The sequence below is a fragment of the Tinamus guttatus genome, unplaced genomic scaffold, assembly GCF_059628265.1.
Source record: "Tinamus guttatus ecotype Peru unplaced genomic scaffold, ASM5962826v1 Tinamus_guttatus_pri_ptg000402l, whole genome shotgun sequence".
Lineage (NCBI taxonomy): Eukaryota > Metazoa > Chordata > Aves > Tinamiformes > Tinamidae > Tinamus > Tinamus guttatus.
The window spans coordinates 861,803-885,190 of NW_028288936.1; the positions used below are offsets into that span (position 1 = coordinate 861,803).

Below are 23,388 nucleotides of genomic sequence, written 5' to 3' on the forward strand. Positions count from 1 at the left end.
CAAAGGAAAAATCAATGCTTCCTAATAGAAGAGCTACCCTTGAGAGCAAATTTGAGGGCCCTCTGGTTAGCAAGTTGTGTTATGTGGCTGACTGACGGAGAACAAGAGCCACCTTTGAGGATAGGAGAAAATGAGGTCTGAATTCCTCCCTAGGTGGAATTCTCAATAATGGAAGTTGTATGGAAGATAACAATACCCGGTTGAATCCCTTGCTATGAGTATTATGGTGCTGACAGTGTATTTGATTTTGTTTTGCATCTATGGATACTTTTTGAGCAGCAATGACACCATTTGCAACGACATTTCTATTTTGTGCCTTGTGTTGAGCGAAAAGCAGAATGTTTCTACCTGTGAAGAAAGTCAATGTTAGCGGCACAGGTAAACTCCTTGGTTGTTTGTTTGTGGCAGGTGTGCAAAATTAGAAACTGAAGTGAAAGAAAGACAAGCCCAGATCACTAATGAGATAAGTACCTTAAGGGATGCTACCAGTATGAGTCCTTTCAGAGGCCTGAAGCATCATGTGTGGTGCATATTGCTGAGATGATTATTCGGAAATTGAGTGCAACACTGAATGCCTGACCTGCTTTCAGATGAGAATGAATGCTGCCCTCGTAGCTCGGCACGGTGTTTGGTTTATACTCAGAGCCAACTGCTTGAAAACAATAAATAAAATCCTCTCCCAGCTGCATTCATCCTTCAAATAGAAGGAGAGCAGTAGCTGGCAGAAGTTGTAAGAATCCTACACAGTGCTTGGGTGCAGTGCTTTCAGATATCCCTTTTCCTCATGATTCATACAGTAAAATCCTATTCTGTAGTGAAAACTCATCAGTTTGGGTTTCTTTCTATGTATTTTCTGGTTTTTGTTTTGTGAAAGAAGAGTTTGTATGGATAGATACAAAAAAGTCACGTTACCAATATTAAATACTGCATGTGCAGTCTAAACTATATGCTTTTAATTATTATACTAAGCCCACCATAATGAGACTTGACATTGAGAAAATATGCCTAGTCAATACAAGGTTGTGGTATCTTACTCTTGAAAGTAGAGGCCTTTAAAATATTACATTAAAAATAACAATATAAACTGGAGACAATGCAAATGTTGATGGTTGTTGGATGTCAGTGTTTAGATTTAAAACAATTTTCAAATAGTGTGGCATGAGAAAGGATTCCTTACTAATATTTAACATATGCTATTTAGACACATAACATGCAGTGAGTGTTTAATTTCTAAACAATAACCAACTAATTTTGAAGTTCTTTAATTCTATTTTAATCAGAATATTTAATCTACTTTAATCAGGATCCATCTTTTATTTTTAGCTTGGTTTGACATTTTCTCCTGGGTAAAATGGATCCAAGTGATTTGTGTGGAAATTCCAATTTAGTTCTACTTTCTACCTTCCAAACAATATGCTGAAAAAACAGGAGGACAAAATAGTACCAAGCAAGAGGACAGAGCTTCTTCAATATACTTTTGAAGGCTTACAAGTAGCAATCTACAATGTTATTGTAAAAGATATCAAAGGGTGAATTTTGACCAAGATAAGCATCACCAAATACTGGGTACTTTTCAGAAAGCATTTAGCATTTCCATTAGATCCATTCTATACTCATCACCTTCCCATACTTTCTTATATGCTTATATACTTTTTTATCAATTTCACATTTCATTAACTTAGATTCTTTACTTGTTCATTTTTGTTAGAGGCCAGCTCTTTGGTGGTATTAAGCATAGACAGCGTTCTGAACCTTACACCGCTTAAGTCATACCACAGTCTGAAACTAAAAGCACAAAAATCTGCAATACAGTGCTACAATGTGACTACAATGTGACTACAATGTTACTACATTGTAACTACAATGTAACTACAGCACAGCTTAAGAAGCAGCAGGATCAGCGTGTGAAGACTTCCATATTACACACAAATCTAAGCTCACTAGTAAACTTGTAAAAATAGTAAGAAAACGCTACTGGAAATAGCATCTCAGAAGGATGGTTGGCGTTTGTAAGCTAGCACAGGTGAAGAGTCTGTGGGAATGGTGCTAGATGCCGTCCCAGGTGACGGGAGGCCTGGTGCCTGTCCCCATTCACAAGGAGACCGGAGCCCTGCGCCGAGCCCCTCCTGCCCTTGGTTCTGCCAGCCCAGGGGAACCAGCTGGCGCCTCCTCAGAGCTCTGTGACCTTCCTGCATGGCCCTTCCTTCCTCCTCTGCAGGGTGGGAGGTGGAGGTTGTCCACACTCTCACGGGCTGAGAAGACAGATGTGCAGAGAGAAGAAGGGGCTCTGGCAACATCATGGGCAGCAAACACAAGACCGCAAACACAGGCCCTGCATTCTCTTCAGTCTTCTTCAACACATGCTTTTCTTAATCTCTCCAAATGATAAAATACATTATATTTCAGACTGACTTTTCTTCCTCTGTTTGCAGAAGTGAATATTAAAATGTAATATTTAGTTTGATTTTGAGATTTTAATAAAATAGTGCAAGGATTAAACATGAACTTCACCAGTGTTCCCTTTTTACCTTCAGAATTCACTAATGTTTCCATCAACTCTTTCAGACCTCTTTTTAGACACATGGAAGCTGACAATGTGTTCTTTAAAGCAACCATCAGCTGTATCTGGACATCTCTGCCTGTAGGATGTCATCTGAGTGGGCTCTCAATGTTGTGCCCCATCTCTGGGTATATGTTCATACGTATATATGGTACATCTCTATTTAGACTGAAACTTTTTTATTATTAGAGATTATTCTGACGTTCTTTCCTTCTGAAGTTGATCTGACATGCTTCTTATTTGCAGTAGCCTTTGAAATTGAGCAAGAGTTGAGCAAGAACTGAGCAGGATGAAATCCTAGATGCTATAGAAATGTGCTTTCTTATCTTACTTAAATTCCACACTGTTTGGGCTAGTGAGAATGCAACAACTTTGCTAGTGCAGTTGTACCAATAAAGCCATCTACTGGAGAGGCATCTACCTGCTGGAGACATTTTTCCATGATTAAACTGCCTTCTTGAGTGATATAAGCCATAGCAGTACCAGGATTTTTCGCTTGTATAGGTCATGTGTAAGCAAAGATTTTTTTGTCCCCATAATGGCTTTGACTGGGGATGGGATTTTCTTCACATTGCAGCTTTGCTAGAAAAATACTGAAATTCAGCCCCAGCCATTCCTCTTCTCTCCTCAGCAAAAATGCTGGCAGTGTGACAAAATGCATGAACATTTTAAGGGGGAAGCTCACTGTACTGTCAGAGCAGCACCTGCAGCAGCGGCCCACGCTGCACGGGGAATGCCTGTTTGGCTAGCAGGGCAGGAGAGCTGGGGGCTGTCTGAAACCATCTGCACTCTGCAGACCTGGCACGGACTGCAGCACTTCATCCATGTGCCTATCATACATTCATTCAGGGCAAGTGTTTCTCCAAAATTGGAAAAGGGGACTACAGGAGAGACATGTCTGGATCAGACTTCTATAATCACTTCGGTGTATTTTGAGTAGTGCACCACTGACCAGACAGAAACTTTCTCTGTGTACATATATGCTGTGTATATGTGTATGTGCTTCTGTGTGTATGAATGTGCATATTTTTCCCTGTTGGAACCTGTTGGAACTAAATTCTCAGAAAACTTACACAAAATGTGTTGAAAGCAAGCTGTGTGGTTGCAAAGTCGGTGGGGTCAAAGTATAGGAAATGCCTAATCTGTCATTCTGAAAAAAAAAGGTATATTGGCAATAATACAGTTTCTATTTGTGTAGCTACGTAATTCTTCACTGGTGCTTCATCTTCACTAAGTGAATATTTCACGCATGCATAAGGGCAGATTGAGTCTGAGTCTACTCAGACAACAGAAAATCTGACTTTTCTGCTATTGACTTTGAATACAGATCAGCCTTTCTTCTGCTGGTGCTCTGCATATTAAAGACACATAATGCATGTGTGCACTACACATAAAGACACATTCAAAATTTCTCCTGTAAATGCCTTTTTTTTTTCCTAATAAGAACCTTTTAGAAATAGTCTCATTTCTTTTAGGCAGCTTCTCCTCTGACATGATTCACCTGCCTTTTAGCCATATTTATACAGTCATAGCATTATCAATATGAATAAATTCATAGGCGTGGTAGATGTGAGAGAGAGTCTGAAAAACAAATTCTATGATTGAATTAGGCAAGTGGCTAGTAGGATTTCAACAGATGGAATTAAATGATTAGCATAAGGAAATTGCTGATTTTAACTACACAAGGTGGTGCAAAGCACAAGTCCTGCTGTGTGATTAGTCCTTTATGTTTATTTATTCACATATAAGTAGTTCCCTTCTTTGTGAAGTAGCCAGCAGTGGAACAAGAATGTTCCCACTAGAATACAAACTTGTTATTGCTCTTTCAGCATCCTCTATGGCAAGGATAATTGTTGACAATAATATGAATAAGAATAAGAAAAGGAAAAGAGTAAAAGAAATATTCAAACATCAAAACATTGCTAAAAAATTGGCATTCTTGGTTTCCTGCTACATAGGTTACAGTCATTTTTCTTAATAACAAGATAAGATTAGGTTTATATACATTGTCTATATAAACTCATCTAGATTTTTATCCAACTGCATTTTATCTTTTCATGAGTTATTTGCACTAGTAACGTGCACTTAGTAAAGATTCAAAATGTAGCACTCCTGATATCACCATCCAGCATTGCTGTAAGGACTCTTAAGTAAAATGCTTGATTGCTCTCCTTTTTAATACATACACTAATCAAGCAAACTTGTAACCACAATGCAAAGCATTGCCTGGGTACCCAGCAGTGATGCTGGAAGATACAAGATCATCATCAAGTGCTCAGTTGAATGCTTTTTTTCCATAGAAGCTGCTCTGTTAGCTTATCTGCTGGGCAGAGAAGGGAGCAGTTGTTACTCAGAGTGACCTTTGTGGGGAGAAAGGAGCCTTGGAGACACTGAGTGTTGCCCCTGCACTGAGGTGCAACGAGAGAAAAGCTGCTGAAGCCCGTGCGCTGCTTCCTAGCCCACGGTGTCGTAGGGAGCCGGCGTCAAGGCAAGTGTGCTGCTGCAGGGAGCTCCCTGCCCATGGCTGGAGGAAAACAGGGAGGCCGACGGGTGGTGGAGAGGAGAGGCAGCATCTGCTGGCCTCCTGTTTGGGAGAATCATGTAAGAGTGCAGGGACAACTGATTTTTAAATTATTTTTTAAGGTTTTTAAATAATTCCTCCTTTCTCAGTATTTTTTTTTCTGCTTTCTCATTTCCTTGGTGAAAAGCTTCTAATGCAAGTCAGATAAATATTTCAGGTTTTGTCTTTGAACTGAATTTTCAGCACAGGTGTATATTCCCAGCTCTGGGTTTTTGAAACACAGTGATATGAACACCTGCCTCTGTTTTGCTACTACTTTCTGGTCCTTGATTCACATACCAAGTACCCTGACTGTAAGTGCTCAGGCCATCAGACCAGGCATCTTTGAAATGTTTGTCTTTTAGAATTGTTCGTTATCTAGACTGTTTTTTTTTTCATGGCATTAACTGTCAGTCTAAAATTATTAAATCTTTCCCAAACCAATATGTGTGAGTATGGGAGAGGGTGAAGGGTGGGTTGTTGGTGGTTGCTTGTGAGTTTTTGTGGTAAGAACAACAACTGCAGGAGTCTTTTTACTCCATGCAATTTACCTTACATGCATAAAAAATGGTTATTTGTAAGTTACTTATGGTAGTTTACAGAACTATGCTTATTGATACTAAGTCAGTTACTGAGCAAATTAAATCCGCGTGAATATGTTTAATGTTGTGAGCTGCTTCTTTTGTACAGAGTTCTGAGTTTGTGTTGTAAGTAGAAATGCTGAGTATAAACTTTCTCCTTCATGCTCCCCTCCTATAGCTGTACTTGACTGTTTACTGGTTTTCCGTTAGCAGAAGTGCAGATCAGTTGCCATTAGCATCAAGCTCAGAATTAAGGCTTTCACAGAAACAGTTTCTTTACTTAAGTCCAGGGTATGCAGAATTCCAATACAGTATCTTCCTCATATACTATAGTACTTTATGTTAAAGCATTAATACTTACCACATAGGACTCTACAAAACTACCTTTTCTGTTTAGGACAGAATGCACACCAAGGAATTCTTTAGAAATGTATTACTTCTGTGTTTCTCGTGACTTTTTTTCTCAGATTTATTTCAGTCTTCCATTTTGATTTGTTTCTCGAGCAATGTTTACCTCCTTCATTGTGTGAACTGTTGTGTGTTAATACTATAAAATCCCACGGACCCATGTGCCTCAGTGGCAGGAAAGATAATCTGTTGTAAGATTATTTCTCGGTCATTATATTCTCGATAATACGGGATTCTGGGATCAACTGTACTAAAAATGAAACAAAATAATATAGCCTGATCTTTTTATATTTGAAATATCATAAAAATATTATCAGAAGACAATTGTACTCTAAAACTGGCAAGAAATAATATCGAGAAAGGCTGATTCTTTACAAAACATATCCAGCAGTAGGCAAGTGTATAATCATAGACCTTGTTAATACCATATTGCACTTTAAAATCTGATGACTGAAAAACTCAGTGAGAGGGTCACCTAGATTTATATCTCTATCCATCTGACTGATCTGGGCTGGCTAAAGGTAACCCATTAGCAAAGAAATAAGTAGGCAGGTTTACCAAGTATAAGTTACGGATTCATTTTAAAGGATAATTTTCCAGCTACTTATTTTATTTATCTCTATCTGTCTTAGTGAATTTAGTCTTAATTTTTAAAAAAAAAAAGCAGTGTGCTGCTATTTCCTTAATATTTAATAGAGAAGAATACTTATTTTAGCAACTGTCTGTACAGCCTCCAGAGAAGTTTTAAACTTGACTACATGTAGCCTTGTTATTTATCAGACTTTTAATTCCTATTTCTGAATAGGAATTCTATTTCTTAACATCCTTTTCACATACTAAAAGGTCTGTGGGTCATCTCTACTTCATCGTTACGTGACAGTCAAAATAAGGACATAAAGACCAAATACTTGGTTGTTCTTTTTGTTGTTGTTGTTTTTTACAAAATCATTATTTTACTGTTTAGAATTTTAACATAATATTGTCAGTTGAAATTATTGATTAGAAAACTGACCATTCAGGAGCAGTCAGTCATATGTTGATTACAAGTGGTACTTTGTACTTAAAATTAAAAAAGTGTAGATGAAATCTTGTAGCGCATCTATTATCTTTACCAGTTTGTTGGCTTTCATGGTTAGGAAGGTGTCTATATGTGCATGAATCCCCAGTAGTTCATTATTGTGTACTGAGTTACAGGACCTGGTAAGGGTGCCGAGTTCTGTGTGACCTGGCCATGAGCTGAGTCACTCAAAGCTTGGTAGAGCTTCCTGTCTTTGAGTTCATTATCATCTAGTGACCTACTGTAAACAAGGAGACTGAACTCCAAGTGCACATATTTTGAAATCTGGAATTGCGTATTTAGTACAGGGTAGAGCTAAACCATCTCTGTTGTTGCGTAGCACTTGACAGAGCAGCACTTCATCATGCCCAATTTACAGGTAACTTCATTGCAACGAGTTTACTGCCTAACAATTGCCATTAGTTTGCAATCATAAAATGGTCAAATGAACAGCAGTTCTCAGAGCAGTTATTGCATATCCTTATGACACATGAAATGTCTTTAAAACATGACTCACACATTTTTATGGGTAGCAAGTGAGAGCTGTATCCATATGTCCAACCATACAACCATAATGGGAATTTGCATTCTCAAATGTCAACATAAATCTTCCTGAGAGCTGCGTACTGTGTTCAGAAACGCAGTGCTGGCTGTTGCTGTCGTCTTCTGAGGTTACGCATTTGTTTCCTCTGTATTTCTGTACTACTTGATGTGAACAGTTAATGTATTTTTATAAATATATTTACACACACATATTTAAAAACATCACTGAACTTCTCTAATCCTTTTTTTCCTCTTTCATTAGCCAAATCCACTGATTCAGCCATTTTTCACCATGCGGGACCATGGCAGATCTGCATAACCAGATACCTGTAGAGCTCTAATGTCAAGACTAGATAGACCTTGGCAGAAATGCTAAGACAAGTAGAATTCTTGTTGCCAAGTTCTCTCTACAGTGGTTATTCAGACTGGAATTCTCTTAAACAGAATTCTTTTAAACTGTCTAGGCAGTGGTACAAATGTAAACCTTCAGGAAACATGACACACGATTTTTCTCTTAGTCTGCTAGTGGAAGATAAATACAGCAAATAATTAAATTCAATTTATGTAATAAATTTGTTTGAGAATAGATACAGGTTAGTAAAGGTCAAAATGTAATAACAGAAGACAAAATTCAGTTAAGATACATAAAAAAAGAAATAATGGAAGTTTTTACTAAAGCATTAATTATAACTGAGACTGCCAATTACTAAGACTGCTAATGCGTCTCAGTATATGTTCATGTTCAGCTGACGATAATGTTCCAAAGCTTAGCTATTTGCAATGATTATTTTGACACCATATTATTTAATCTAACTTCAGCCAGAACAGATATACGGAAATTAATGAAAAACATCCAGTATGCAGCATTATTTTTTCTTTTATAAAGAAAGCAAAAAGACCAAACTAACTATCTCATATTTTGAAGCAACAATCTAAAATTTGACGTTGGAGAAAGAAGACAGCGTTTTCTGAGTTTATCTTTGCTTGGTGTTAAAAGTTCTTAAAAATATAAGGAAGCAATAAACCTCACAAAACTTTAATTTTCTTCTGCTTACTATCAGAATTTTTTAAATTCCATATTCATTGTGAATGAGCAGATATTTCAGGAATCACTAAGGTGAGGTGACCCATGGGATGAGGTTGGTAGCTTCAGCGGGAGACATGGTTGAAACCAAGAACTACCAACAAGAATAAGATTTTTTTTTTAAAAAAAAGAAAATACATTAGGATATTTTATGATGTGGTAGAAATAATCATAAAATAATCACAAGTAGGAAGATACAGGCCAAAGAAAATCTAAGATACATGTATATTTTATGTACATGCATATATGTGTATTATTTTCTAAGAAACACAAAAGCTTGTATCTAGTCATTTCTCCAAGCAAAAAGATACAGCTAAAGAAAGCTAAAATATGAAAGAAAATGATAATTCTACATCTGCCTTTCCCTGAGCCTGTGAAGTCTGAGCTACAGATACTAAGTTATGCTAAAGGGCTTTCAAGTTAAAATTTTTGTAATTTCTTTCTGAGATCTTGGTGAATATTTTGTCGTCTTTCCCTGCCGGTATTACCATTAGGAAGCAAAGTTAATCCTTATCTATTTATATCAACCAAGTTTTTATCTATCAAGGCTTTATATACTTTCCTATAGAGCCTGTTTAATATACTATACTTCCAGTAGTATATATCCTAATTTTCTGAAAGCACAATTTCTAATTTAAAGGTTATTTTAAATTTTGGAGGAAGAAGATGTCTTTGAAGGAAATAATGTGAGTAAAACTCTTGAGCCACTCATTTTTGAAAATACATCTTGTAAACTAAAAAAAAAACAGAAAACAGTACTACTAGTAGTGCTAGTAACAGAAATTACTTTAATGAAGCATGGATTTCCTTTGCTTGTAGGAACCTTCAACATCTGAAATATAAATCAATTGTAAGGACAATTCTCAAAAATGAGGTTAGTTTTTTAAAATTCATAGTGTGTGCCTTTTGCCACACCAGCTAATAGAGACATACTTAGGAAAGCAATGCTAATTTTTCACATCAGAAACAGCTATAGGGTGTGATACCAGTAACAGACAAGCACATGCTTTCTTTCCTATTTTCGCTCTCGGTGCTCCCAGTACTTCCTTTCACGTCCGTTCCTTTTATTACCCTGAACTGTAAAACATTGCGGATGCGCCAGCCTAACATGCAGTTGTCTTTCCCTCACTGTGCTGCTAGGATTCTGATTTGCAAATTATCAGATACATCTTCTTCCTCGTCAAAATGTCTTTGACTTTATTATGTACCGCACAGCCATCTGTCACGCTGACAGTATTAATATGTGCTGTTTCTATTAGATAGTCCCCATTGTTTAAAGTGAGTGATTTTTCTGCTTCAACTAAATTTTAGTAGTGCTGCAGTGTAGAGGAGTGTGGAGATCTGTCCTTTTTATGTTCCATTATATTGTTTACGGTTTCTTCTTCTTGTTGGTTGTTTACAACCCAGATGACAGACATTTTAGCTTCACCCTGAACCATGCCCTGCTTTACTTAGGGAACATATATTATAAAAGCTGGAGTTACGCTACATTTCAATGAACCAGGGAGGCCTGGAGCCAAGCTCGGTGAAGAATTTAGTTTATCTCTGCTATAATACTTTGACACTTGAGTTATCCCCAAAGAAATGTGACATATTGCTTCAAGTACCACAGCTTAAACTTATTTCTGTACCATACCCTTCAGAGGCGCATAATCAAGCCTGCATTGTAAATGGGAGTGCAAAATGTTCTATGGTTGTTAGTCTGATCTTCAGATATAAACTTATTTATGAACAATGGAAGAAGTTTATAGCGTACCAATCTTATATAGGTATTATATACAGGAATAAATCAATTACCAGGGCTAACCTGTTTTTTCTGTTACTGTTTTTCCTGCCTAATGTTATTTTTCTTTCCTGTACACATAACTCAGGTTTTTTGTTATACTCTGAAAGTATTTTTCCATAATATCTCAGTAATTGATTCTCCTCATGGGTATGAGATAGCTGTCCTAAATTTGTTATTTATTCATGTCATTGTCCTAAATTACTCCCTGATGAGATTAAGGACAGATTCTAGACCTAATTGCAGACATGAGAGACAGTTCTCTCAGATTCCAAATGGCCTCTGGGCCACATCTTCCAGTAGGTTTCATGAAAATTGTTTTAATTTTATGGCTTTTCCCCTTTAGCTTGCTTTCTTTGTGAGGCAGTGGGCACGTGACATGTTACATTGCTGGGGCTCTGCCCAGGTCCATTTTTGTTCCTGTCACATCTGCCATACACTGTGAGTGCTGTAACCAGAAAGCGTACACTGTAAGCACATACCTTTTCCAAAATGCTAATCTTATCAGGTGGTTATTTCTAGATGTTTTACAATAATCTTTCTGGAATTTCTGCTGCTTGTATAAAATTAGGCATCTTATGCGTTTGCTAACTCTTCCAATAGACTAAGTTATCAGATTCTTTTCATATCTGTGATTCCTGAAAAAAAGCTATCTTTGGGCTGTAATGCCGTGCTACCACTGTATGTTTGTTGGTAAAGATAAAATTAAGCATTTGAATGATGGCCGCTACATTTAAACTCTTTTTCATAGATAATTCTGTTTATAGAGAAGCTCGCTGAGCCAACTGATGTAGTCTTCTGCTTGTAATCCTCATTGGCTAGCTCAAAATTGATGCTTGAAAGGATAATTTACTTTTCATTAAAGAAACTTTCCTCAACAACTGCTTGGGACTCTCACAGATTTTCAGAGAAGTATTGTATTCTATAGTGTTAATCAATCACAGTTGAATCAGTTTCAGTGTCAAACTTTAAAATGACATTCAGCCTTTTATATCTGCATGACAAACTTGAATCACCTAAGTGCTTCGTTGGTTTGAATTTATTGTAGGTTATCTAAGAAAACCTCTTAAAATTTAAGAATATGGCTGGATTTTGAGATTATGTGGATTCATGCTGATTAAGATTTTCAAGAATAGCATTTCATAACCTGGAGCTTTCAAAAGGTGAAACTAATCTTTATATAGTGCATTTACATGCAGACTAATACACTGGGTTAAATTTGAAATTCTAGCATTGTATTTTATCTATAACTTGACTTTCATTAGCTGCACTGGAATATACTTTCTCATTTTAAAATTTTCTTTATTGATCTCTAATAGCTAAAATAATTTTACCATCTCTTGTATACTGAGATTCTGTTATTCACTGTGAAAAACAACATTTTCTTCCCAATAGATGTTTCAGTAGATGTACAGACATTTTTATCACAGACTTAAGGTATCTTTATTGCTGTATCTTTAAGAAACAGCCCAGATTTGCCCTCTGTGCTTTCTGTAGGTGAGAGGGGGTTTGGTTATAATGGACATGTTTCCAAATGGAAGTTGGAACACCTGTTACATGTTCCAATAACAAATTGGGAACCATTGGAATAGTTTCCAGTCACTGGCTACGTGGCAACTGCCCTGAGCCCACTGGAAGAGCTAATCTCCAACACAGAGTTCGCACAGTCAAATGAGGAGAGTAATCTGTGTAAGTGGTAGTATAAGGGAGATTTTATTCATTTTGTTTGTGCTCAAAGCAAAATTAAAATATGCCCCCTCAGCATCTATTCAAACTTTACATCCAAATTCAGCTGTTGCTTTAGAAGCATGAATAAATGTTATTTTTCTAATTTACCCTATGTCACTTTCTTCAGCTAACTATGACAAAACATGAATGAAATGAACAGCCGTTCATTTCACTAGCTTTGTAGTAATACAGTAATTACCCCTTCTTGCTCTTTTCAGAAATTTCTGGTGCCTTTTTTTTTTTTTTTTTTTGTTATAGAGCTGTGACTTTTGGCCTCATATGATTGCTTGAAACACATTTTCTCAATACCTTTAGGATGTCGTACCAGCAGTTGCACTTAACTTGTGACCCTGGCTTTTCTTGGATGGCTCTTCACTACAATGTTCAGTATGATCTTAATGATCTCTGTGGTTATGTTACCCCAGGCATCCTAGCTTACTTCGCTAAGAGTGTCTCGTTCTCTGCCCGTCTCCCTTTGCTTCTTATTTCTTCCTCACCCTCCCTCCAGCCTTAAGTTATGTCTGTGGGAAGAGAGAGAGAGGAGCAAGCAACAACCTAGAGCCCCCACAGCTTCTTCCCCATCCAGAGGTTCTCTCCCTTCTCCTGGCAGTCTTCCCAGGCGATCCTTATACGCTCACCTCTCTACCTTTACCACAACCTTCCTGAGTGCTGCTTATATCTCACCAAGTGTTCCTTGTTAACCTCTAATGGTTGGCCTCAGAAAATCCTTTTATCCATCAAGCATCAGCATTATTATTTTCATCCCTGGCCAGCCTTTCCTCCTATTCCTTATTCCTACATATGTCTTCATTAATTATATCTTTTCCTAGAATTCAGTCGGAATATGTAACTACATGGTGACCTGCCTGCAGTTTGATGGGATCAAAAACATTATTTCTCTACACTACTCATGTTCTTTAGATCAGGTTAAATCATATCCAATATTTGTTTTTCTAAGACTTTTTAATTAAAAGCAAATTCTCTTTTTAGTCATTCTGACGCATCTATTTGAAATACAGTTCACTGTGATCTTAGCTATTCTTGTTATTTCTTTGTGAAGAGCAGGGATCTTCTGTCTGCTCTTCAGTATAACCCCATCTCTAGACAGCTAAGTAATACAGTCATCTCGAGGATGTTTAGAGACATCCAGATACAACCTACTAAAGAACTGTAAAATTTAATTTGTCACTCAACTGACACTGGATGCATCCTGGAGAACATCCGAGACCGCATCCTAATCAGCCTTTGACAAAGCTCCTGTCAAACTGTGGATGTATGGAATGATGCATAAAACCTCAAGCCCTCCCCCTGCAATGCTGGTTTATATATAGTGGATCTCCAAAGCAAACCTTCCTTTGCTTAAGCTCTAGCAAACACTGTGCAGAGGTTTCTAGAGGAAAAGACAAGTTCTCCTTCCAGCTTGTTGTGCTGAATTTCTGCTTCTCTCAGGCTCTAAAATCTGCGCTGGGTAAGAGGATTCCTTGTGCTCAGCTGGGCCTTCAGCGAGTGCTTTTGCACCTCCTTAGTTCAGTGCTGCCGAGCAAGGGCACAAGTTGGAACATACTTGTTTGGAAGGGAACAATTATTTTGGAGAGCAGGTAGAAGGAGTTTTCTGAAGTGAGTTAGAGTCACCTCAGCAAATTCCTGCAGTCAAACAGAACGTGGTTCCTTGTGTAAAGTTGCTGATAGCAGTAGAGTCATATTCACCCATATTTCTTGGCTATCTTCAAACCCCTTTCCTGGGGTCAACTCAGACTAAAAGCAACAACAAAATACAGAAGTTTTGACTTTGAGAGAAAAAAGTCTTCATGTAGTGTCCTCTCTTTTATATGCCCTCTTTTAAAATACAGCTGTTGACTATCTGACTCTCCAGATTACTGATGCTAATTTCACATATTCTCTAATCTAGTTGTAGATAGCAGAAGGTAGGGGACCCTTCTTTTGGATGATAATTTTTCAGTGTACAGAATTCCTTCAGTTACTGACTTGGCTTTTATGCCCAGGTGTTCCCTGTGAGCAGATGAGATTTTCTCTATCTATCTAGATTGCACTTTAAAAATGTAATCATAATAAAAGAAATAGTATATCTGGCCAAAACTAAAGTAATACTATGAATGTATCTCTCCTTGTTATGATCTTTCACATCTGTTATGCTAATACACATTTTGTGTGCTGGTGTGTGCGTGTTTCTGTGCATGTGTAAGCCTGTGTCTGCATATACAGGCATTTCTGTTTACATGTGTAACATCAGATTAGTCTATACTGTATTTTCTTCATTAAATATGCGTCTGGATAGATCCAGAGAGATTTATGCCCTGCTACTATATGAAAAAATGTGGTTTTAATAGAGTATATTCTCAATTGAATTGTACACACAAAAATGGCTTAGTTGTAAGTTCCTTGAAAGTAAAAAAAAAAAAAAAAAAAACAAATATCTGCTCATCTCAAAAGCTGATAATTTATAAATGTTGTGATGAAAAATTACAATGTCTGACATAAATATGAAATAGTAGAGTTTTTACTAAGAATTATTAGCTGCTGTGAACACCCACTTCAGTGTAATTTTTCATCTCTGTCATCATGCCAAATCACACTACAGCAATTATGGATTTCTTTTTTTCTGTGTTACAGAATAGAAGGAATTAAACGAATTGCAGTTATGCAGAAACCACCTATCTTCCTTACTTAATAGTTTGCATTATTTTCTCCCAAATAATTATTTAATTATAATGTGAGTGATTTTGATGTCTTACAGTAAGTGCTTGCTGATGGTCTTTTAGGTGTTGAATTGCAAGTAAACATGATAACATATTGACTTTGATTAAAAAAAGATCTTAGAGAATACTCTGTGGTTGTACTGTATCTTCTTCACATAATTTTCAAATATGAATATTGAACATTTATTTAGAAGTCTTAAAATTCACATTGATTTTTTTTTAGATTTTGCTCTAAAAGTAGATTGCAAAATCTGCTTAGTGTGTATCTTTGAAATGAATGTAGTTTTTTGGCTTTTTTTATAATACAAATTCAAATGTTCTTGGATTGTTTAAAACTGAATTCTGTGTAGAAAAGCACTGTGTTATAGAATTGAAGAAACACTGTTTGGTTTAGCCAAAGCAAAAAAAAAAAAAAAAAAAAAAAAAAAGGCCATAGATCATAGAATCATTGAATGCTTAAGGTTGGAAGGGACCTCAAGAGTCCTATTCCCTTCCCCAACCTATTGCCTAGATAGGCAATAAATAAACGTAAAATCTTATTTCTGAGAGTTTGGTGATTTTAAGACTGATTACAGTCTGTCTGACAGCACACAGAATATATTTTATTAATAAATTTTTGAGACCCTTCAAAATAATGCTTTTTTAATTTACATTATTTTAGGTAGTGTATTTATTTGTTTATTTATTTATTCAATTGAAAAGGGCTAGTCTTGGATCCTGAGCTCCATGGCAAGTGGACTTGGTTATCTGTGTTTTCCTGTCAAGATTTTTTACGTTGTTTTATTACTGCTAAATCCTATTATTTATATAAGCAGTGAAGAAAGAAAACAAAACTTATTTTTTAAACTATATTTAAAGACCAGTATAATCGAAACTAATGGATAACCGTGCATTATATTTCTGAGTTGCTGACAAATAGTTCTAAACATTGGTTAAAATATTGCTCATTCTAGCTGTCCTTGCTGTATTTCCTAAATAGATCTCAAATGATTGAGTCAGGAAGAAGAAATGATGTTTAGATTTACATGGGAAAGTGCCAATTATATTCAAGTAGAAAAAAATCAGCCTTATTTTAAAATACTATCTTTCTTCAGACATACTGTTATGTGAAAAAAGTTTTTAGATGTTTCTTGTGGCTTCTTTACCTACTCTTTATTACTTTACATAGTCTTCATCGGTTCCTAAGGGAACTCTCATAGTGATAAGACGTTATTTTGTAGCTGATACTTGATTTTTCTCTGTGGTAATATAGCAAAACTCAATGTGGATATAATATGGAAGTTTTTTTCCCATATAATACTGATGGCTTTGTAAGCAAGATGCGAGCCATTCCTACTATGCAGCAGTTCACAAAGCAAAAGGGCTGCTTCCAGAGGGTGATTCAGAGCCCCTGATTTGGTAACATTGGTCTGCCCTCCAGATATTTGATGAACAGTGACTTTAAAGCCAGTTTGCTACATGTACTTCAAAGAAAATACTTCAAATATTTCAAAGCCAGAAGAAAGCAAAATAGAAAATATGGAACTTGTTGGCAAAAATGTACACACCAAAACAGTGCCTTGCAAGAAAACAAACAAAATCTATTTTCAGCTGTGCCTCAAAAGTAATTCTGTTGGGGCCTGTTGCATTTTTTTTTTTCCTATGAACTTCACATTTTCTCTGAGAGTTGGTGAAGACTTAGAGCTGGTGGTTACCATATTGTAAGTACATTCTATGTCGAAAGCAGGGAAGGGTCGTGTTAGGGCTGCTCTTACTCTGGACAAAGATCTGCTTTTCAGATGAAAATCCCACAGGATGATTCTTTGGATATAGATTTTCTTTGTAGCAGCAGAGTGGCAAGAATAGATAGAGATTGTCCTAAGGCTGGGCCTTTACGCTGTTATTTGACAGATCAAGTACAAGTTTTATACAAAATAAATGACGAATTATAAGATGTAACACAAACAAACAAAAATGTTACTGTCATGGGAGCATCACAACCTTGGTTAGATAAAGACACGAGTGACTGACTCTAATGAGCTGTGGATAAGGTAAGCAAGAACTAAGTATGAGAAGCCTTCATGCAGGCAGAGGATCAACAAGTATCAGGGGAGCAGTTGCAGCAGAACCTGGCTGGAAAAGTATAGTGTCATCACAGGTCTCATTGGGGCCTGCACCAATATAAATATAAATATAAAGGCCTGGAAAAGCCCAGCTGTGATGGAGGGAGACACTGTTACACAGATAACCAACACCATCTAGAATCAGAGGGTTGAGGTGGCGCCAAGCCACAGCTGGGAGCCCAACAGTGAGGCCGGTCGAAGCAAACGCGCTTCCCCCGGCTGGGCTGTGGCGACGCTGCAGGGGTGACTGGGGTGGCTCTGTCAGCTGTAGCTCTGTGAGTGTCTGTGTGCCTCAGGGTTAGGCTTTTCCTGACACATCCTATCTCTCAGTCCCCATAATGCATCAAACCTGGCAGTGTCAGTTCCTTTCCCCTGTGCCCCATGGCAGTGACCATGTAACACAGATAAGGTTCTAACTAAACATAAGAAATAGTTAAGACTTTCTGGGTTTTACCTAGACATACTTCAGCAGCACAAGAAAAACAAGCAAAAATGAGATCCAGTGTTAAATAGTGCAGGGTGACTTTGATGACTGCAGAAAGAAAATTGCTGTACATATCTTTAAAGAAAAAGGATTCAGGGAATTACAGTTCGGTCAGCTTGACCTTAGTTCCTCAGAAAATTATGGAGCAAGCACTCCAGAAGCTATTTCCAGACACAAAGAAAAGTCAAGGTGACTTGGAACAGCCAGTTTGGAGTTACCACAGCCAATCCATCTTTGGCCAACCTGATTGTTTTCTGTGACTGGTTCTGTGAAGATGGGAGAGCAGTGGATGTTGTATGCTTTGAGTTTAGCAAGGTTTTTAACAGTTTCCCACACTATCCTTGTAGCCAACCCAAGGAGATATGGACTGGATGGGTGGACTGTAAGATGTCCCTAAAACTGGCTTGATGTCACCTCAAAGAGTAATAGTTAGCAGTTTGAATTCTCAAATTCACCAACAAATGGTGTTCTGCAGGATTTGACAAGTGGAGTGGTACTATTAGCATCTGTAGAAGGCTCCCAGGTGATGAGAGAAAAACTACTCTCAGTATGTCTGCAGGTGAGACAAACCAAAGTGGGGAGAGCAGTAGATATGCTGAATGGCAGCAGTTTCTGCCAGAGGGACCTCAGAAAAGTCTAATGAAGAGACCTGGGCAATCTGAAGGGGGCAAATCCTCAGTCTTGCTTGTGGGGAGTAAAACCTCATATGGGTGCAAGCCGGGACCCACCAGCCAGGACGCAGCTCTTCAGAATAGGAGCTGGGCAGTCCTGAGCAACCTGGATCAACTTTGAAGTTAGTCCCGTTGAGAGGAGGAGACATAACTTGATGATGCCTGTAAGATCCTTCCAGACTGTGATTTTCTCTGGTTTTGTTCAGTGTTTTGCAGATATTATTTACTTACTCTAGAAAAGCTAATATCAAATCTGACCTCATTTTGAGGCCTTCGTAGAAGGAAACTGTGTGACATTTGGTTAAAAATCACACAGGTAAAATGGAAAAATTAAAATTTTGCACAGTTCAGACATCTTCAAAAGACTGCAGTGTATCAAAACTTGTGTAGTTATCGGTGGACACTTTTGAAGTAGGGGCATGTATAGTCATATAGGAATTGCTTTTTACATGAAAAATCTTCAAGTAAAGAAGGAAACATTTGATATTTTGTTAGGTGGCTTGATTTTTATGGGCAAGCTAGACACAGCCCTGTATCTCTTGTCACTTTGCAATAGATCTCTTGTCATGATCTCTTACCATGACTGGCTACCACAGATTATATAGCTATGAAAGCATAGAGAATTTAGGTATATCAACATATACTGTTTTGAAAATTACTGTGATCAAGACTGATCCCCAAAGTCTGCATGGCTAACTCCTATATAAGGCTGAAGGACATATGTTCCCTATGATGACAGTTTTGGCTCACATATGTGTTTATTTGAAAATATCACACAATCACAGAATGCCCAAGGTTGGAAGGGACCTCTAGAGGTCATCTAGTCCAACCCCACTGCACACGCAGGGTCACCTAGAGCACGTGGCACAGGACTGCGTCCAAGCAGGTTTTGAAGATCTCCAGAGAAGGAGACTCCTCAACTTCCCTGGACAGCCTGTTCCAGTGCTCTGTCACCCTCACTGTCAATAAATTTTTCCTTAAGTTCTTGTGGAACTTTTGATGCTTCAGTTTCTGTCCATTTCCTCTAGTTCTGTCAGTGGCCACCAGTGAAAAGAGGCCAGCACCATCCTCCTCACTGCCTCCCTTGAGGTACTTATAGACACTGATTAGATCCCCTCTCAGCCTTCTCTTCTCCAAGCTAAACAGGCCCAGCTCCCTCAGCCTCTCTCCTCACAGGGCAGATGTTCCAGGCCCCTGATCATCCTTGTAGCCCTGTGCTGGACTCTCTCCAGCAGCTCCACATCCCTCTTGTACTGTGGGGCCCAGAACTGGACACAATACTCCAGATGTGGCCTCACCAGGGCTGAGTAGAGGGGCAGGATCCCCTCCCTCGACCTGCTGGAGACGCTCTTCTTAAGTGCACCCCAGGATGCCATCACTCTTCCTGCCTACAAGGGCTCACTGCTGCCTCATGGTCAAAAGGTACCTAAAGAGGTGGCAAGTACAGGGAACGAACCCGTGACCTTGGCATTATTAGCACCACGCTCTAATCAGCTGAGCTAACCAGCCCTGCTGCTACTTGGCTTAGGCTGCAGTAGCAGACTCTTATTTTACAGCTCATGAAATGTCTCCTTGCTCAGTTTTGGATAAAGGATAGGTAAAAAAATAGCATAGAGGATAATGCTGCCTTGTTCCCTAAGCTTTGCATTAGGGTCTGCTATAGCCTGTATAGCCTGGGAAAGGCTCTGGCACTGGGCTGGCATCTTGACCTAGTCTGGCTCTGTTCTTCCTGCTCTGCCCACAGTTCTTGCTGCTGCAGGAATCAGCAGCCCCTTCATTTTCTACAGCTAGCAGGGGCCCTTTCTAGAATTTCTTAGAGCTTTGAACAAAACAGAAAAGCCCAGGCTGCACTGTACTACCATTTTGTCTATCCAGTGTAACTTCTGTATTACTTTCAAAAGAAAATATGTGTTTTTTATTTATTTATTTATTTTAATACACCTACAATAATATCAATGGAAGTATGGCCTTTTAAATAGCTGGCTATTTAGCTAGCATAGCATTAGGCTAAAAAAAACATATTAAAGGCAGCTATGTTACCGGGAGGATATACATAAATGAAAATGTTGGTCGTATCTGTTAGCAGGGTGAGATTTAAGGATCATGCTGGTTAGCAAAGGCTTTTCAGCACGTGCCTTTTCACTGATGCTTGCTTCCAACAAACCAGTGAACTCTTTAGCATCACGCACATCGAACAGTAAAATTAATTGTAGATTATGCAGTCTTAGAATAATGAGCTAAATAACACTATCAGCATTTTAAAATTTCTCTTAATACTATGTTGATCAGTACATAACATTATGATGAAATTCTGCTGATACTGAGGCAGTCTGTCCTTGGACTAGTTTTGTCAATGTGCAGAATTAAACACTCCTCTACTTAAGATTAATGAAAGCAGTTGAGGTTGCTTTGTTAATACTTGCTTGCCTCCTGTAACTTATATATACATTAAGGTAAACATGTAATAATCAGTTCAGTCAAGAGAATAAAACCACAGTCCACAGATCCTGATATAAACATTAGCTGAGTTTCAAAACAGAGACAATGCTTATAATGGAAGGAATGCATATCCCTGTCAGTAAGTGAAAACACTAGCAATAAAAGGCCATCAAAAATTGCATGAAAAGTGAAAACAATTCACAAAGCAATAGACCACTTTTTTTGGGGGGGGAGGAGTAAGAGTTTTGAATGCCCAAACAATATAATTGTTACCAATATGTTAGCAGCTAGATGTATGCATCCACTGTATTTATATGAATATTAGCAAGCTTATGTGTTTTTGAAGGGTAGAAATAACAAATAATTTGCTTCAGAGCATTTTTCTGCAGAAGTAATGTGATCAGTATTTATCAGTGAGGCATTTGATTTCACTCTACTTTAATACTAACTCCTGAATAACTTGGATATACAAAACAGTGCTTTATAGCAGATGTCATATTCATTTTGTGAATTAACTGAAAAATGAAAATATAGTTCTTCTTCCTAAAGAGAAGAACAGATCACTTCTCTCATTTTAGTAAGCTCTATGCATTAACACTGCAATGGGGGAAGCAGAGTGGCGCAGCGGAAGCGTGCTGGGCCCATAACCCAGAGGTCGATGGATCGAAACCATCCTCTGCTAGGAAGTGTTTTGTCCAATATCCTCCCTGGTGGCTCTGTTCTTGGACACCTCCACTGGCACTCCCCACCCTGCAGGCCTCCAGCTCCATGGTGATACTGCCTCTGCTGCTCCCCTGCCTTCTCTTTTGGGGAGGAATAACCCCTGGCACCAGTATAGATTAGGGGTTGACCTGCTGGAAAGCGGCTCTGCAGAGAGCAATTTGGGAGTGCTGGTTCACAACAGGTTAACCATGAGTCAGCAATGATGTGCCCTCATGGCCAGGAAGGCCAATTGGATCCTGGCCTGCATCAGGAGGAGCGTGTCCAGCAGGTGGAGGGAGGTGATCCTGCCCCTCTCCTCAGCTCTGGTGAGGGTGCCCTTGGGGTATTGGGTGCAGTTCCGGGTTCCCCAGAAGAGCTTCTAGAGAAGATTCAGTGTAGAGCAACAAAGATGATTAAGGGACTGGAGCATCGATCATATGAGGAAAGACTAAGCGAGCTGGGCCTGTTTAGTCTGGAGAAGAGAAGACTAAGAGGAGATTTGATCAACATGTTCAAGTACCTAAGGGATGATTGTAGGGAGAATGGGGCCAGACTCTTCTCCGTGATGACTGGTGACAGGACAAGCGGTAATGGATACAAATTGAAACACAGGAAGTTCCATCTCTATGTGAGGAAGAACAACTTTGCTGTGAAGGTGACAGAGCCCTGGAACAGGCTGCCCAGAGAGGTTGTGGAGTCTCCTTCTTTGGAGATCTTCCAAACCCGGTGGATGCCACCTTGTGCCACATGCTCTAGGTGTCCCTGCTGGTGCAGGGGGCTTGGACTAGATGATCTCTAGAGGTCCCTTCCAACCTCAAACATTCTGTGATTCTGTGAAATGAAAGTTTCTAAATATGGGAAATGTTAATGTTCACTCTAAAAAGTAAAAATGTTGAAAAACTACTTAATACTTCTGACAATCTATTGAAGTCATTGACAGCTTCTACTTCTATTATTCTTTTTAAGAAAGCTACACAAAATATTCAGTCAATGCTGAAATAAAAAAGAGGACTTTTTCTCTGTTCTCTTAATGCCATATATTTTCCTGCTCCCTTTAAATCTTGTAATTTTTACTATTCTGCTGTCCTACTATTCTGTATTAATTTCTTATCTGAGTTACCAGAGTAATGAGCATCTGAATGAGGGATGCTATTATATAGATATATTTTCTTGTCTGGTCCACATCAGCATTCCCAGTGATGAGTAGTATATGACTTCTTGTGGCTGTGAGTAGTATGCTGTAATTCTCTATTTCCAGATGTTTCATGTATAGTCCACTTTTAAGTAGAGTCCTAGTTATACCAAGCTACAGCCTGTAATGTGTTTAAATGTGAGTGAAATTCCATTACAGATTAGTTCAGGATCATATCTCATTCCATTACTGATTTTTATGTTTGAGCCCATTACACCCTAGTGCTAAGAACCTCCTGCATCACCCCTCTGTTTCAGGTGTTTCTTGTGGTGCATGACACAGTCTTCCATTGTATTTTACTTACAGACCTGTTTTTTTGGTAACGACATTAACTAAGAGTGAGAGTCCAAAACTTCCTTTGAATACTTTTCAGAGTTCATAGAGTGTTTCTTGGCCGTATCGAGAAGACAGTTCTGGAAAATGAAGCTTCCTATTTGTGCTGTGATAGACTACCAGTAATGCTGGAAATGTGCCATCTGTCCCTAAAAAGAAAGTTTGAGACATTTTGGGTTGCAGGAGGAGTTGCTCATCATAGGCTATACTGATGTTTGGCTTGGTACTGAAACTGTAAACACAGGTCATCCCTGTTGATCGATCTTTTTTGTGCATAACAGACAGGTGGGACTATTACCCCCTAAAATAAGTCATTTATATTTAGCTTATCACATTCATTTAGATATCTGTGTCTGTCAGCTATTTATTTTGCTACTGTAGTTACTTACCACTAGTCAATACTGTAGTCACAGCCTGAAAAGTGCTTTAGCTCATCCCAGAGAC

The 23,388-nt window shown here is 38.3% G+C and overlaps 1 protein-coding gene and 1 non-coding gene across 2 annotated transcripts in view; both read left to right on the top strand.

Moving 5' to 3' along the window:
- Positions 1 to 23,388, top strand: part of EYS (EGF-like photoreceptor maintenance factor) — a 636,352-nt gene that overhangs the window by 264,164 nt on the left and 348,800 nt on the right. The window lies entirely within an intron of this gene.
- Positions 21,328 to 21,399, top strand: TRNAM-CAU (transfer RNA methionine (anticodon CAU)). Its single transcript has one exon. It is a non-coding gene; the product is annotated as a tRNA-Met (tRNA).